This window comes from Asparagus officinalis, chromosome 10 (assembly GCF_001876935.1).
Source record: "Asparagus officinalis chromosome 10, Aspof.V1, whole genome shotgun sequence".
Lineage (NCBI taxonomy): Eukaryota > Viridiplantae > Streptophyta > Magnoliopsida > Asparagales > Asparagaceae > Asparagus > Asparagus officinalis.
In genome coordinates this window covers 40,917,375-40,934,379 of record NC_033803.1, presented here as the reverse complement: position 1 = coordinate 40,934,379, position 17,005 = coordinate 40,917,375, and the positions used below count along the sequence as shown (strand labels likewise).

At 32.6% G+C, this 17,005-nt stretch overlaps 2 long non-coding RNA genes across 5 annotated transcripts; one reads left to right on the top strand and one right to left on the bottom strand.

Moving 5' to 3' along the window:
* On the top strand, window positions 600–1,480 carry LOC109825943. The gene is made up of 2 exons (XR_002243141.1): window positions 600–1,228; window positions 1,333–1,480. It is a non-coding gene; the product is annotated as an uncharacterized LOC109825943 (long non-coding RNA).
* Window positions 10,335–15,617, bottom strand: LOC109826033. 4 transcript variants are annotated; one of them, XR_002243171.1, is made up of 6 exons: window positions 15,263–15,617; window positions 14,983–15,128; window positions 14,816–14,890; window positions 11,284–14,322; window positions 10,934–11,110; window positions 10,335–10,851 (listed from the first exon to the last, which is right to left on the bottom strand). It is a non-coding gene; the product is annotated as an uncharacterized LOC109826033 (long non-coding RNA). The 4 variants fall into 4 exon arrangements; XR_002243172.1 differs by lacking the exon at window positions 15,263–15,617 and having other exon boundaries at window positions 11,284–11,358; window positions 11,449–14,322; window positions 14,983–15,251; XR_002243170.1 differs by lacking the exon at window positions 15,263–15,617 and having other exon boundaries at window positions 11,284–11,358; window positions 11,483–14,322; window positions 14,983–15,251.

Genomic DNA, 17,005 nt, shown 5'->3' with positions numbered 1-17,005 from the left:
AGTTGGGTTTTGAGGGCTCTTTGATTTCTCAGCTCTTTCTTCATACCAAAGCATAGCATCACAATGTTCGCAAACAAAAGTTGGTGATCCCACATTGTGTATATCATTGTACAAACCTAGAAGTACACAACAAATGACAATGTGTCAATGTCAACAGCAGATGAGCCATGAAAATGGGGACAATTATTTGACATGCCAATAATGTAAGCAAGTTATACCTTTCTCATTTATTTGTTTGCCTTTTCTCCTTCCTTTGTTGCTATGAATAACTGAATTAGATTGGTTATTGTTCGTAACAGGTCGTACATTATCTTCCATTTGCAAGTGAGAATCAGCGAATGATGAATCACATAATATTTGTTCAATCCTTGTACGCTTGATAATAACCGGTGATGTATCCTGAATGGAGGTAGTGCTACAGGTACCATTATCTGTATGAACAACTTTCCTCTTTACTTTTCTCTCTTTGTTTTTATAGGTTCGAAGAGCTGAAAACAAATGATGGGTAGTTAGTATTAAGGAGTACCACTATGTCAAAGTTGTAGTGCGTCAACAAAGAGTGAATACTTTCTCACTTTGATTCCGGCGATTTGGTAAAGACAAATATACTGAAAGGTGCATAGTATACTTACAGAATTAAAGAACAATAACAGAATTAAAGAACAATAACATACTTACAGAATTAAAGACAAATATACTGAAAGGTGCAATAACATACTTTCAATAAGTTAACATTCCAGAATTAAAGAACAAAGAAGACCTCAAAATTGAATAGTTGATAAATTTTGATGCTATGCTTACAGAATGTAAAGACAAATATACTGAAAGGTGCATAGTATACTTACAGAATGATTTAAGGATTGATTCCAAAAGTCCAAAAGCTTTTTCCACTTCTATATAATTGAAACCTAAATAGCATAAGTTAGCATAATTTTGTTATCTGAAGAACATGTTGAAGAAAATTGAGAGGGTAAAAAAAACTCACCCAAGGCAGAGGTTATTGCAGTAGAGTTTAGAGTGTATACATGTATTTCCTTATTGCTCTTTTATTACCTGACAACTTATAATATATTATAAATTCAGATTTGCCGCTTTTTTCAGATTGCCGCTCTTTTCACATATGGTTTGAAGAGTTTTGCATTCAACATTTTGGTGGGTATTTTCAAAATTTTGTAAGCTGAATGTGTGGGGCCCGCAATACACTATAGCAACGCCTGTTTTTGAAGAGGTACGTAGCAAGTTTGATTATTTTTTCCACTTGGTTTTTCCACGTATTGCCTCTTTTGTTTTTTTTGGTTAACCATTTATATGTACATGAGGTGTCAACTGCAGAATTTTGCAAGTGGCTTGTGTGGGGCCCATAAAACACTGTAGCAACGATTGGTTTGAAGATTTATTCAAGCAACTTTGAATAATGTTCTTTTCACAGATTGCCAATTATTTTCTTTTTTTGTTTAAAGTTTTTTTCAGATTGCCGCTCTTTTGAACAGATGGTTTGAAGAGTTTTGCATTTAACATTTTGGTGGTTATTTTCAAAATTTTGTAAGATGAATGTGTAATTAGATATATATATATAATATTAGGGTTAGGGTTTAGGGTTAAATAATTAAAATAAAATAATTACGGGTATTTAAAAACTAATCTAATTACAGAATAATCATCTACAATTAAAAACGTACATATTGTGCTATTACAATAATTGATACAAAATAGTCAAAAAATACCCATATTGTACAATTAAACGAAAACAATTAATAAATAAAATATATTTACTTATATTTAAAATCAAGTAATTATGGGATAATTATATACATAGTAAAACGTACCAGTTATACTAATACGACAGATAATATGTAACAGTAGAAATAATACAACAAATTATACCAAAAAAAATATTAAAAATATAAAGTATTATACGAAATAATACGTAATAATATTAATAATACAATATATTATTTAAAATAATACGTAATAGTACTGATAACATAACAAATTAATTCTAGAAAATTTTACTACACGAAATAAATTTATAAATATTAAAATCAATTAAATAAATATATAATCAGATTTTTAAATCATAGAAAATTATAAAAATCGAGAAAAATATAAATACTCTTTTAAAAATAATAATTAAATATTTTAAAATATTAAAAAATTATTTTAACTAGTATCAAAATTCATGGTCCTTAAAGATATACTCTCAAATCTCATACCTTTGAAACGTAAGGATCCAGGTTCTCCTATCATTTCATGTGTCATTGGTAATACTCACATTGATAAGATGTTTTTAGGCTTAGGGGCTAGTGTCAATTTGCTTCCATATTCAGTCTACCAGCAATTGGGTCTAGGTGTACTAAACCCAACCCGCTGTACTTTACAGTTGGCTGATAGATCAGTCAAGGTCCCTATGGGTGAGTTAGAGGATGTTCTGATTAAGGTTGGAGATTTTATTTTTCCAGCAGATTTCGTAGTCTTAGAAACACAGCCTGTTTTTAATCCCAAAGGATAGACACCTGTCATATTAGGATGACCATTCTTAACCACTTCTAATGCTCTTATCAACTGTAGAACTGATCAAATAAAGTTATCCTTTGAGAATTTGACTGCTGATCTTAACATTTTTTAATCCAGAGGACCAACCAAATAATCAGCCTCTAGAAATAAATTACATTCAGGAAAGATCAAAAGAAGAAGAAGAGTCTACTTTGAGTTTTGAGGAATTTTTGATGAAGAGTTGGAGTTTTTAGAAGAAGCGAATCAGGTCATTGAGAAGGATGAAACTGTGTTAAATATTTGCTGCCTTGAATTAAATATTGAAGAACTTTTTCTTGATGAACTTAGATTCTTGGAGAATAATCAACAACCAAATTTTCAGAACTCAACCATGAATCTTGGGGTTGAGGAAAATGCTACAGAAGAATTGGCTGTTAGAAAACAAAAGTTCACAGTACAAGAGTCTAAGATCATTAAAAAATATAAAATACATGACACCAATAATACATACCTTACTTTGTTGCAAGAATTGTTAAACACCCTGAATTGCTTAGAATTTCACATTATTGATTATATCATTCTGAATTTGTTTAAAATCCGGAGAAGAATTTTCAACAATAAGGTAGGATTCAATGTAGAATACGAGCTCTTCATGTTGAACCCTTCATTCTATATTGTTTGTTTTGTTTTATTTTAGAATAATAAAAAGAATTCATTCTTCTCTCATTTGAGAGTTTCTTATTCAGTTGTAAAAGATAAAAATAAAAAAAAGAAGAAGAAAGAAAAAGAATAAATTTTTGATTTCATCCTCCTCAGACCAAAGGTAATTGTAGATTTTATCAGCCGACCAAATATAAGTACTTCACTTCTTATCTACTTTACTTTGTGCATCATAGAGTTTGCATTAAGGACAATGCAAAATTTAGGTGTGGGGGTGGGAATTAATTATTTTCCTATTTATTCTACCTTTTTAGTTGCATTTTTGTTATTTTTTTCCTTCCTTAAAAAAAGAAATTATTATAAAAAGTCTGTTACTTGCCAAATTGATAGAGTTATGTAATAATTGATTTATTTAATAAATTTTAAATTTTCTAATCCCTAGTTTGTTATTTACTCAAGTTTACCTTTTATGATAACTCTAAATAAATTTCTTAAGAAATAATTTTCAAAGTAGTATAATTTACTTAAGCCTTAACTTAGATTTTTATTTAAAATAATGGAATTTATGCATGCTTAGCTTAGAGTTGAAAATAATTTTTCAAAGTGTCTTGATTTACATATTTTTCAGAATATATATACATATACATATTGAAAAGAAAATTAATAACATTGCAAAAGAAGAGTGCGAAAAATGGGCACCAAAAGGGAAAAAATGAAAAAAAAACTCTTGAATTCAAGGTGATTCTAACTTATAAAGCCTAAGCTGACCGAGTAATTAAACCCAAGGAGTATTTCCATACTTAATAGCCTAAGCCCAATTGGATTAGGATCCATTGGTCCAAAACTCATTAAATGATCACTTAGAAAGCCCATTAAAGTAGAAAAAAATCACCAAGGAAGAAAGAGTTAAAAAAAATTATTTTATATATATAGTTATATTTGTATATATGGACTTGGAAAATATTTTAGATCAAGCAACTTGAAAATTATTTAAAACAAAGAGTTAGCATGTTTTTTTCAAAACTTTTAAATTAAATTTTTAAATTTGGCTTGGTTTTGTATTGCTATAATAAGAAGATTTTTTTTAGGAAATTCACTTTAGAATTATTTATAAAAATGTTTTCTTGAGTAATAACTAGCTTCAATTAGATTGTCTAAAATTATCAAGTAAATTTAGTTATTCACTGACTTCTTTAATTTGGCAAGTTGATTGAATTTTATGGGTATATTCACTGCAAACCCTCACGAGATTACAACTCGTCCACTAGGGTAACCCAGGGGTTTAAAGGCTTGTTGTATGCACTAAATACAACCGTGATTCCTACGAAAGTGAGTTAGGATTTTTTTTTCTTTCATTGCTAGAGGACTAGCAAAAGTTTAGGTGTTGGGGTATTTGATAATCATATTTTATTATAATCTTATACCCTCATTATCTATTTTATATGAATAAATATACCATTAATAATTATTTTTATCTTTAATTGCAGGTTAATGAAGAATAAATCTTAAAATCCCATATCTCAACAAAAGCCCATTGATTTAATGAAGAAAACAAATGTGAAGCCCAAAAGCCCAAGAGCCAAAAGCCCAAAGTCAAATACAAGAGGAATTCTCGGACAGCAACCAGAAAGGGGTGCACATCGATGCCAGCATCGATAGTGGCATCGATGCTAGCATCGATGCCCGTATCGATGCCAGGCATCGATGCTAGCATCGATGCCCGTATCGATGCCAGCATCGATACCCCTATCAATGCTGGTATCGATACCATCAGCAGGCAGTTACTAATCTAAGGCTGAAATTCATGGTTTTTGGATAAGATTTCGATCCAAGGGCTCTCATTCACTGATGGTTACTATAAATAGGGGTACATAGTGAAGGGTTAGGGGTATGAAAATTTTTGTATCTCCTTTTGGAGAGGAGGGTTACTCTTAATTGAAAAGACCTTCTAAATTTGTAACTTTTTATTAAAATTAATAAAAGAATTTTTTTCACCACTTTAAATTTTTCTTCTCTTTGTTGGATGATGAAGATGGAGATGAAGATTAATTTGGAGGTTTGTTTTTCTTATTTTCTTATTTTATTTCTTTTCTTATTGCTTAGTAGCTTAGATTTATTTACATGCTTGTAGTTAGATTTCATTTTCTTGTTTAAATAGCCAAGAGGCTAGAACCCTCTTGCCTTAATTTATTTCATGCTTATAGATTAGATTTATTTCATGCTTATAGAGTAGATTTATTTTCTTGCATTTAATTCTTATAATTTGTTTTGTAGTTTAGATTTTGTAATTTATTTTGTAGTTAGATTTTAATTTCTTCTACTATTCACCTTGAGGCTAGAACCCTCTTGGGTTTAGTTTTTTTTTGTTCATTTTCACTTTCTTTGATTAGCCTTTATGCTAGAACCCTCTAGGGAATCACCCTTTTTCTAAGAAGTGGATTCAATTCTAGATTACCCATATCTTTAACTGAATCCGTCATATTTACTTTCTTGAATTTTATTTTTATTCTTAATTTTCCTTTTTTATTCTTGATTTTATTCATCTCTCCTTGTGAAAATCATTCATTCATTGTCACACTCACTCTCACTTATATTTTGCACCTATTTACACACCATTCTCTCCATCTCTCAACAATCATATTCACTCATCACTCCTAATTATCACGCACACAACATAAGAACCAATTTTAATTTTTTCCTACAAAACACCTTCCTCGTGGGATCTATAACTTTTTATACTATAACTTGACACGGTTGTGCACTTGTAACATTTTTGGTACATGTTTATGCCACATCAGTCCCAACAGAAGAAATGAAAGTATATCTGATAAACTGAAATAAGAACAATGAGTCTCTAAAACATAAGAGCCAACTGAACTGTACTGAGGCACTCAGCCTCCAAAATAAAATACATCTCTAAAAGACAATAAACATAAATGATCCACTGTGGAGCACCAACTAACTACCTATGAATGACGTTAAACTATACCTAGTCTCCGTCAACCTGTGGCTCTCCGAATCCCCAACCCGCTACATGAAAAAAGGGGAAAACAACGAGCGTTAGAGCGCTAGCAAGAACATCTCCACCGCCCCTAGAGGAAGGGGTAACACATGCAAGAGAAAATACTAAACATAGCTTGCATACCTATATGCTCTATCCCCTGTACTAAAAGGAGTTAAGATTTATAAACTCACAACATGAGATGAGTACGTCGAGCGAATAATCCAAACAAAGAAACCCTCATATATATACCATGTATCTCAAATTGTGAATTCTTAAATATCAACTCCAAATCATATGAACAAGCAATAAAGAAGTACATCATCAATACCTTATCCAGGACATGTCATGCATGTGAAATCACAGTATCCCACACTACCCTCGTGTAGGTAACACGGGAGAAACTACACAATCATGTGTAATCCTCATCAAAAGGTATATGCCATCACACATAAATGCCAAAATGTTAGACTACATCAATAAATGGTACTCGCCTGAGTCCCAGGCGACCCAAAGATGTAGAGTGTAGTCGTCCGCAATATCATGCGGTTCACTAGACTAACGCTCTTAGTCATCGAAACTAATGCATGATGCAGAGTGAAGTCGCCCGTAATATCATGCGGTGCACGGACCAACACACTCAACAACCTCAACAAAAATGCAACACGGAATGTAGTCACTAGCAGTATCTTGCGGTGTACGGACTAACGTACTCGGAGTGTACCCACTCGCAATATCATGCGGTGCATGGACTAGCGCACTCAAACACCTAAACAAAGACGCACAGCAGAGTGAAGTCGCCCGCGGTCTCATACGGTGCACGGACTAACGCACTTGGAGTGTAGTCCCCCGTGATCACATGCGGTGCACGGACTAACACACTCAAGCGTCCAAAAGCATTGCAATTCGAAACAATTATCACCCCTTATCGTGACAAACACAAAACATTAGGCTACGTGCTGCCAAAGGTCTGTGCGTGCTCAAACCCAACACATGCACTCCCATGGCCACGTATGTGCATCGACGTACGGCCCGTATACCGTGTCCGCGACCAAATGTGCGAGACAAATCAAGACCGATCGGTCGACTGATCCATCTGATCAGTTGACCGACCCGAAGATGGATCGAAATGGACTGAACTTGGAAATTAGTCGGCTGAAAACTCGATCAGTAAACATATGCAAAACAACAAGAAACTATAAGAATTAGTTGATTTGCACCTACGCATGTACAATACACGTATGAACTTGAACTTAATCAACATCAGATATTCTAAACATATCTTAGAATAGGTATTTAAAGTAACATTTCTATTTCGCACAAGCATCCCATCTTTCTTAATTATATTGGATGACAAAGACTCAATCAAGCAAAAATTAAGTTGATTAGAGAGAACAACTGAGATTAAAATTTAAGAAAGTTGACTGCAACGGGTGGTCACAATCAAGCGTATGTATATATATCAAAGTAGATCCATTGCCTTTTTTTTTCTTAGAGAAATCTACACGTGATCTTTAATCTAACTACACAAACTTTATGCTAATGCTGTTAATGCTTTGGATTAAAGGTCCAACTAGCCTTTATTTAATTATATCCTTCCTAGTGACTGAGTGCAGCTTGCTACCTCCCTACGTCATATAGCATTATTATCTTTCAACATCATGGATATTGATAAAGAATGATCAACAGGCTCATCTGATAGTTCAAAATTATAAGCCTAAATTCTCAAACTAAACTTCCAAGCTAGCTGAAAGCTGCGAGATTATAGCTGAAAGCTGTCAACTAATTCTAGCTGAAAGAATGATCAACAGGCTCTGTTTGGCAAAACTAGCTGAAAGCTACGAGATTATAGCTGAAAGCTGTCAAGCTAGCTGAAAACTTTGAAATTGTAGCTGAAAGCTGATAGCTGTGTAGCTAGCTGATTGACTAGAGCTATTTGGCAAAAGAAGTTGGACAACTAGCTTAAATTTGTTAAATGACTAAAAAGGTCATGCAATATTATTAATATAAAATTAAAATTATTAGGGGCAAAAACGGAAGAAAAAAATTGACAGCTCCTTCCCAAAGACAAACGCTACTTGAGATAGCTTTCCAAAAGCTACTTGCAAAAGACACAATCTCCAAAATAATCTCCTCCTATTTTTGGTCACCAAACAGCTCTACTAGCTTATTGACCAAGTCAATAAGACACAAGCTCTTAGATAAGACACTTTTTTTGGTTGCCAAACAGTGCCTTAGTGTAACAAAGGGGCTTTGAGATCGACTTAATAAAACTATCCCTGTTTGAGATCAGCTGATTATAAATTGATTAAATTTTAGAAAACCACCCTTAACCTTAGATGATTATCAGATAACCCCCCATAACTATCATAATATTTGAAAAAACTATCATAATATTTGAAAACCCCCTCAAGTTTAGGGGTTATAACCCCTTTCAACTTTAAATTATCAAAACTATTAAAATTTTCCTAAACATCACTAATCAAATTTAACTTGATTAGGGTTCTAATCCTAATAAATTCGTCAATTTAGGGTTTAATCCATAAAAATCAAAAATAATTGGGGATGAGTTTGGAAAGAGATGAACTTGACTTTAGGGAGCAATTCAATCTCTAAATGGATGATTCGTACAAAATTTCTTCACAAAAGTTGTAGATCTAGCCCTCCTCTAGATCTTTGCTTCACAAAGTTTTTTCAAAATCGAAAAAAAATTTGGGGTTAGAGAGGGGGGAGTTGGCTGCTCAAACGACAGAGAAGGGAGGAAGAGAGAGATTCAGGTCGTTTATGACTAATGATTAAATATCTATATAATATATATATATATATATATATTATACTATATATATATATATATAATATATACTATATATATATATTAGTATATATATATATATTATATACTAGAATTAATGCGATATGCCTTGTCATAGGAGAGATTCCCTCCTTTGTCGCCTCATTGGTGGCGTAATCCGCACCATTATCCCTTATAAAGGCTAACCACAAATCCCCACCAAACTCACACACTTCATCTTCCTACTTTTATGAGGATGGTTGGGATTGTGCTACCATAGGCGTCAAGGAGAATAATCCCCTCCATGGACAAGCGAATACCATTGAATCTATATGATATATATATATATATATATATATATATATATATATATATAATATATATAGTATATATATAATACTATATATATAGAGAGACGAGATGAGATGGAGAGAGAGAGCAAAACTTGTGTCACTTAAGTGGTGATACAAAAAGTTGCTTCCCACAAATTTTTATCCACTCATCTTGCCTAGGGATCATTGCATGCGTATGAAAGCGTTTTTTATATTAATAAATGAGTGGCTAAGGAAGTTGTTGGTGGCGACATCAACTTAAGTGATAGGCATCTTACTATATAATATATATATATATATATATATATCATTATATATATATACTATATATAGACGCAGAGAGAGAGAGATGGGTATTGTTATGCGTACCAAACACAAGCTTTTTGTGTTTGGTAGTGACGGTGACATATTTCCCCTCCACTCATGGAAATCGAGGGCTCATATTCACATGGTTGAGGAGTGTTTTGAGAATTTAAGAATAGTGAATGAGATTAGAAACACCTCACTACTCAAGCCACAAAATTTGCGCTTGGCTACCACAGCATATACCTATTTTCTCATATAAATTAAATAAATATATTAATATAAATTTCAATATATATATATATATATATATATATATATATATATATATTATATATATTATATATATATATATATACTATATATATTATATAAATATGATTTTTTAAAATAATTCTCTTCTCTCTCTATTCTCACACCTAAAATTGAATAAAAGCACTCTCTTAGCCCCATGGAAACACCCTACACTGCCACATGGCAGTCCAACATCAAAAGTGGGTGATAAATATCAAATCAATTAAATCATGTGGTATTTTATCTACCTCGAAAATCGGGTTTCAGTTTTCGTCGTCAGAACGCAACGAAACTTGGCCCACAACACGGTCTTGACATTATAAGATCAATGGCACAAACCTCGTGCACATCTGATCAACAAAAAAAATTTCAGCAGATTCACGATACCGAGGCTGAAACTGCGAATCGATTTTAAATCTATTCTAATCTGATCGATTCCTCCCAGAATGATAACTAACCATAATAAAACTCATTAATTGTTATTTAAAATTATTTTCCAAGTTTTTAAATTTTTTGGGTTTTACACATGGAAGCCTCAGGAGCAACCAGAGGAGGCCTAATCTCAGGAACATGAGCATGAAGAGGAGGTGGATCAGCCAATTCAATAACGACATCCGTAAGACTAATTTTTCTGCCATTAAAGTTGATCTGGCACTGACCCATATCAAGCCATGATCAAGAAGTCAAATATGATCAATCACAAGGAAGTGCAGAGGTGGGTAAGGTCGTTGAGTCGCAATCCCCAAAAGTTGATGTTGATTCGAGCGTGAAGGAGAGACACCAAGAGATGAGCTTGGTCAGAAGTATCGTTGTGCTCACCCGCCTTCGAGAACATGTTCACATTCACAATGCCTGTGATGATTCGAGTATTATGATTGAGAGAGCCCGTCTTCTCGGATACCCGGTTAGCCACAGTATATTCCTCAAGTATAAGCTTGTACATCGCATCGATATCTAGATTGTGCTCGCATCGATATCTAGATTGTGCCCCGACATGTTAAAATCAAACTCATAAAGAGTTATCCCTAGTATGGAAAACCTAGTTCAGAGCCTCTGTACCTCAAGCCAAACCACCATTAGAGATACAAATACCCGTACAGAAAGCCGGAGTCATGTGCCACACGTTAGTGTTGTGGTTATTGCATAGGAATTCTGGCATCACCTCAGGATAAATCGACCCCTCCATCTTCAGGAAGTCAATCCATCTTAATAAGGAAACACCTGATATAGCTTTACCTTGACAGTGAATCACTAAAATATCTTAATAAGGAAACATGTGAGATTTTAGGGGCCCTGTGCGAAAAGTAAACACAGGGCCTTTCTCTATATACAAAATATCAATAAATTCTAATTCGAATCCCTAAAATGCTAGGGAACAAAATGTTGCTGATCAGACATTAAAATGTTACCTGAATTTTTTGCATCTGCATAATCTTTAACATACTTTTCAAGTGCTATTGCCCATTCTTCATCTCTTCGGTCACCTGAATAAAATGTCACTGATCAGATAAATACATGTAATCTTACTTTAATAAAGATTTCCAATAGAGTAAATAGTCCACAAGAAGAAATACTTGCATATTATGTTCCTCTTGTATCTGTGCTTACCTTCATAAGAGATATCAAAGCCTTTAGCATAAAAAAGTATCATCGAAAAATTATCCTCGCATTTTTAGCTGCAAAATCACTAATTAAGCCCTTAACATCAGTTTTATCTATAAAATCATTTTCAAATGATATCAAAGCTAGTCCATTTAGTCTTTCTTGTGACATGGTCAATCTCAGATAAGATTTTAATAATTTTAATTTTGATAAAAAAAAATTTCTGCAGATGCGACTGTAACAGGTATAGTCAATAATATTCTATAAGCAATACATGCATTTGGAAAATAATTTTGTATTTTTAAGAAATTCAGTATATCAATAGCCATCTTTGTTTCTTTTGGTAAAATATTTCGTAAGATTTTTAGTTCTCCAAATAAATCTTTCCCATCAATATCAGAATATGTTTTATATTTTAGAACAATTTCAAGATTATCACAACATGCTTTCAAATTATTTCATCTAATGAATTTAACTTTTCGGAACCAAACAAAAATCCAAAAATATATTCATATGCTTTATATTGCTCGAACCTTTTCTTTAGTGAACCAATAGCTTGATCTACAGTATATAAAAAATAATTGATTCTAAAAGATTCTTCAACTGACTGTGTTGTCTCCTCATTAACAATCTCATCAAATTGTCTTTTTCTACGGATTTGACGTTTTACTTGAAATACAGAATCAATTTTCATTTCAGTAGCAATTTCTTTAGCAATTGTCATAGCTTGTGTGAGTCCAACTTCTCTATAATCCTAAAAAAACCTAATCAATCCTTTTACTTGATCTATAGCAATATAGATAAGCATGTCTTTAGATTGTAAATATTTGCTAATTAAGTTAACAACAAACAATATATCATACCAAATAATCATACTTAATAAAAATACAAAATTTCCAATTCCATGTATTGCTAAAGAATCTGCTTCACTCCTTATTTTGGAGTCATTATCAGTTTTTGCTAACTGAAGTAGTGCTTCTTTTATTTCAAGCGTTTGGAATCTAATTGCTTTAACGCTTTCAATATGGCTTTCCTAACGTGTAGCCGACAATGACTTCACAGTTAAACCTTTTACATTATTTATCAAAATTTACCATCGCTTTATTGAGTGAGAAAATAATATATAAATACGTTGTATCACTTCAAAAAAGTCTTTTGCTTTAGCACAATAATTTGCCATATCACAAAGTGTTAAATTAAGACTATGACAACCACAAGGCGTGTATAATGCTCTAGGATTTATATCAAGTACTTTTTTTTGTACACCTTGGTGTCTCCCTTTCATATTAGAACCATTATCATACCCTTGACCTCATACATTATCAATATCAAGATTAAGAGTTTTTAGCACATTTTGCAATTCTTCAAAAAGTCCTTGTCCAGATGTATCATTTACTTTTAAAAATTCTACAAAAAATTCTTCTATTTTTATTAAGCTTGTAGAAATATCGACACATCGTAATATTAAAGTTATTTATTCTTGGTGACTTGCATCCAGAGTATAATCAAGTATTACTGAAAAATATTTAGCTTCTTTAATTTTTTGAACTATTGCACATTTGATTTTAGAAGCTAACATACTTATCAATTCATTTTGAATGCTATGACCAAGATAATGATAATGAATTTTACCATGGTCAATATGTCGAACATGTTCTTGCATTACCGGATCCTATTTCTGCAATCATTTCAATTAGGCCTAAAAAATTTTCATTATTATTTTGATAAATTCTCTCATTTGTTCATCGAAATGCCAAGTTATGTTTAGCAAGATATTTAACAATAGAAATTATTCTTTGTAATACTTTCTTCAAATGCTCCTTCTCTTTATTAATTTGCTCTTGAATATTTTTATCGATTGTTTTATTTTTCTTTAATCTTATGCGTAAATCAAGCCAAATACTCATGTTAATGATGTGCTCATTAGTTGTTTCATGTTCTTTAAGCCTAGCACTAAGATGCATCCAATCATTAAATCCTTCATTTATTAAAAAACTTTTCTTAAAACCATTTTTAAACAATTTACAATAAAAACAAAATACTTTATCGATATCTTTTGAATAAACTAACCATTCCCTATCACATTTCTCTCCATTTGATAAATGCCCAGTGTAAAATGCTGAAGAAAAACATCTTCCTAATTTATCTATAGGACCTTTTTTCAATAATAGATCTCTTATAGGGCCATTTTCCATTAATATATCTCTAGATTTTGTGTCCAAATTATTTCAAGTTCTTGGATCATAAATATTCAAATTCATGAGTATAGACTGACTAGGTTGTTCATTGCCTAAAAAATATTTTCATTCTCATTTTCATTTTCATTGTCAATATCAATTTCATTCTGATTCTGATTCTCATTTTTACTTTTATTTTTATTTTCATTTTTATTTTGATTCTCATTTTCATTATCATTTTCATTTTCATTACGATTCTCATTTTCATTCTGATTCTCATTTTCATTATCATTTTCATTTTTACTTTAATCATCAACATTTTCATTCTCATACTCATTCAAGCCCAAATCATTAATGTTATTATTTTCAATTGAATTTTCAACTAAATCTTGTGTTTCTCTAACAAGGAATTTATCAAGCGCTCCACTTTGAGTTTGGACAAATTGTTCAATTTTTCTTTTTTTCTTGCGTTTATCATATCCAAAATGATACTTTCTTGGAGGTATTTCTATAATAAAACAAAAATATTACAATCAAATTGAAAGAAGTCAAAAGATTAGGAATAATACAACCTAATTTGAAGCCTTAAATCAAGTGGAAGAGGTACTCGAGTAGTCTGCAAAAGATAGTTGACACCATATTATACCTGTATATAACCTGTTCATAAACCTGTTCAAAACAGAAAAGAAATAATAAAGGTCTCATTAACAAAAATACAATTGCATGACACCATAAGCTCAAAAAAAGATGAACAGAACTATAAAGGAAAAGAGAATTACAGATGTTTATAAGCTAACATAATGAACAAAGTATTAATCTTTTATTTGCACAAGACATTACTTAGGGCCAATAACATGGCAAGAGTATCCATAAATTTCAAAGCTAAAGTTCTAAACTATGTTAAATATATGTTCACTCAAAGCTAGCATCCTTGCTCACTGCACTAAAAGTCTAAAAATAAAAATGCAAGCATCCTTGCTCTGAACTTTCATCTTAGAGTTTGATACACTTTATGTCTTTAAAGTCCAATGTCCATTTCTTGCATTAGATTTACAACACAAACTAAGAAATGGGTTGTCATCAAAATCTTAAATTTATAACTCACCAGTGAGAGTTCACTCAGCAAGTAACAAAAAGAAAGAGAAGGGGAACAATGAATTACCTCAAGAAACCCAACCTCGCGGTTCAATGTCTGGACCTCAAGCTGCAGCCTCCTCCTCCCACAGAAATCAGGGTACTTCAACAACGGACAGTTGATAAAACAAAGATTTAAACTAGTTCCCCTCAAATTTCCCCCCAAAAAATGATAAAATAGAGCGTTATCCATACCAGATCCAACAATTCCTCGAATCCTAGGACAAATATCGGCGATTTCTTGCGATCTCTTGCCTTTGATTTGAGAATTTAGATAAAAAATTGATTTTTTTCGTCCCCTTTGGAATTGGGGAAAGACCGGAAGAGAGAGCTCAGAGAGGCTGAGTTGGAACTTGGAATGAAACGTGGGTTAGGAACTTAGGAACTTAGGTGAGGTGGTTTATTATATACATATAAATATAAATAAAATTTTTTTTGGTCCCTCAAAAAATTAGGGCCCTGTACGGTCGCTCACCCTGCGCAGGCCCAAAGCCGGCCTTGACAGTGATAGTGTGGAAGTCCATGGGATGACCTAACAAAAGTGTCTTCATCGATAATCGATCGTAGAGCTTTGAATCCCGATTGTCGTAGAGTCAATCGTCCACGGTAGTAGGATGACTCCTAGAAGAGCCCTCTCCTGCCAATGAAGAGACCCTAGGCCTTTAGGAGTAGCCCTCGAGCGTGTTGACATAGTTTTAGAGAAAGAGAGAGAATTAGAGAAAAATTAGGATTAGGGTTTTAGTTTTTGGGTAGATTAGAAATGATCGAGTGGTATAATTTATCCTCCTAAATAGCCTTGGAACGGTTGGAATCGAGTTTAGGTAGGATTTGGAAGAGGCAGAAACACTTAAAGGAGAGATTTGAGAGAGATCAAGATGCTTGTATAGTGATCAAAAGTAGTCTCAATGTCGATTTGAACTGACACCGGACATCTAGTCGTGATAGCCAAACATTTGATGTGACCGTTTTTGCATAAAGATCTAGCTTGATGATTGGGTTTGTTTTTGAATTCTTACAAAATTATTTGGGGAGTTTTACAAAAAGTTTTAGAATAAATTTGTTTATTTCTTAACAAGAAAAATTTATCTTGGAGTTTTGGAAATTTTTTTAAGAGTTCGTTTTGCGATTTAGGTCCCATTTGACAAGATTTTGAAATTTGCCAAAAAAATTCGTAAGCAAAAGTTTATACGCTTATTCATATATGTCATTTTAATTTTTCTAATAAGTTTTGGAGAAATTTTGGTGATTTTTGACATGATGAATTTTGTTGTTTAATGATTTTTCACTTTGGACCCCATATCTAAAATTTAATTTTTTTTTAAGAATTTATCTTTTTGTTTCACAGAAATGGTGTTTAGTTTATGCAATTATAATTATGAGTAATTGTTGATTCAACGTTTTGCACGAATTACCTCTTAGGACTTCAGTTTTGACAAGAAGGAAGTTTTTACACTTTACAGCCTAATTTCAAAAGGATCATATTTAAACATTTTAATTGGAAGAAAAGTTTAGAATTAATAATTTTATGATGATTGAAAGTTGGGGAAAATGTGTTGAGGCCCAAAAGCAGAAAAATCATGTGACGAGGCCCCTTATATTTCCCCCCATGTTGATAAGCCCCAAAAAGCAGCCTTTAATATTTTCCAGGCCCCTCCACGTCAGTTGTATACAAAAGAGCAATTGTATTTTGTGAAAACCCCGAGTTTGCTCTTCTCTTTCATCCCCAGACGCTTCGTACCCAGACGCTTCGTCACCTCCCATTAAATGTAACCTGCTGTAAAAAATGGAGGGAAAATTCCCCCTATTTTCCCTCTATCATGAGCAATAAATATTTAGTTCTTCATTATTCTTTCCTCAGACGAAAATTCTCTCCATTACTCTCTCAATATTACTCCTCTTTGTCCTAACTTCGATCCATTACTCTTACCTCCACTTCATAATGGCTGAAAAGGACATCATCTGCATTGTCGCTTCGGGGGATAGAGCGGTATTCATGAAGATCAACTCTTCAACCACCATTCTGGATCTAAAATTTGATGTGTCAGAGAGGTTAGATCTTCCATATGATTTGTTAAGTATGGCATACAAGGATGAAACAAATGGAAGCTTCAAATTCCCCATTGAGAACAAAGATGATGTGTCGTCTATGTTGGAGCATTGCATAACAGAGAATTAAAGGAGGTTCACATGCAAGCTTTCAAAGAAACATGGATTCTTC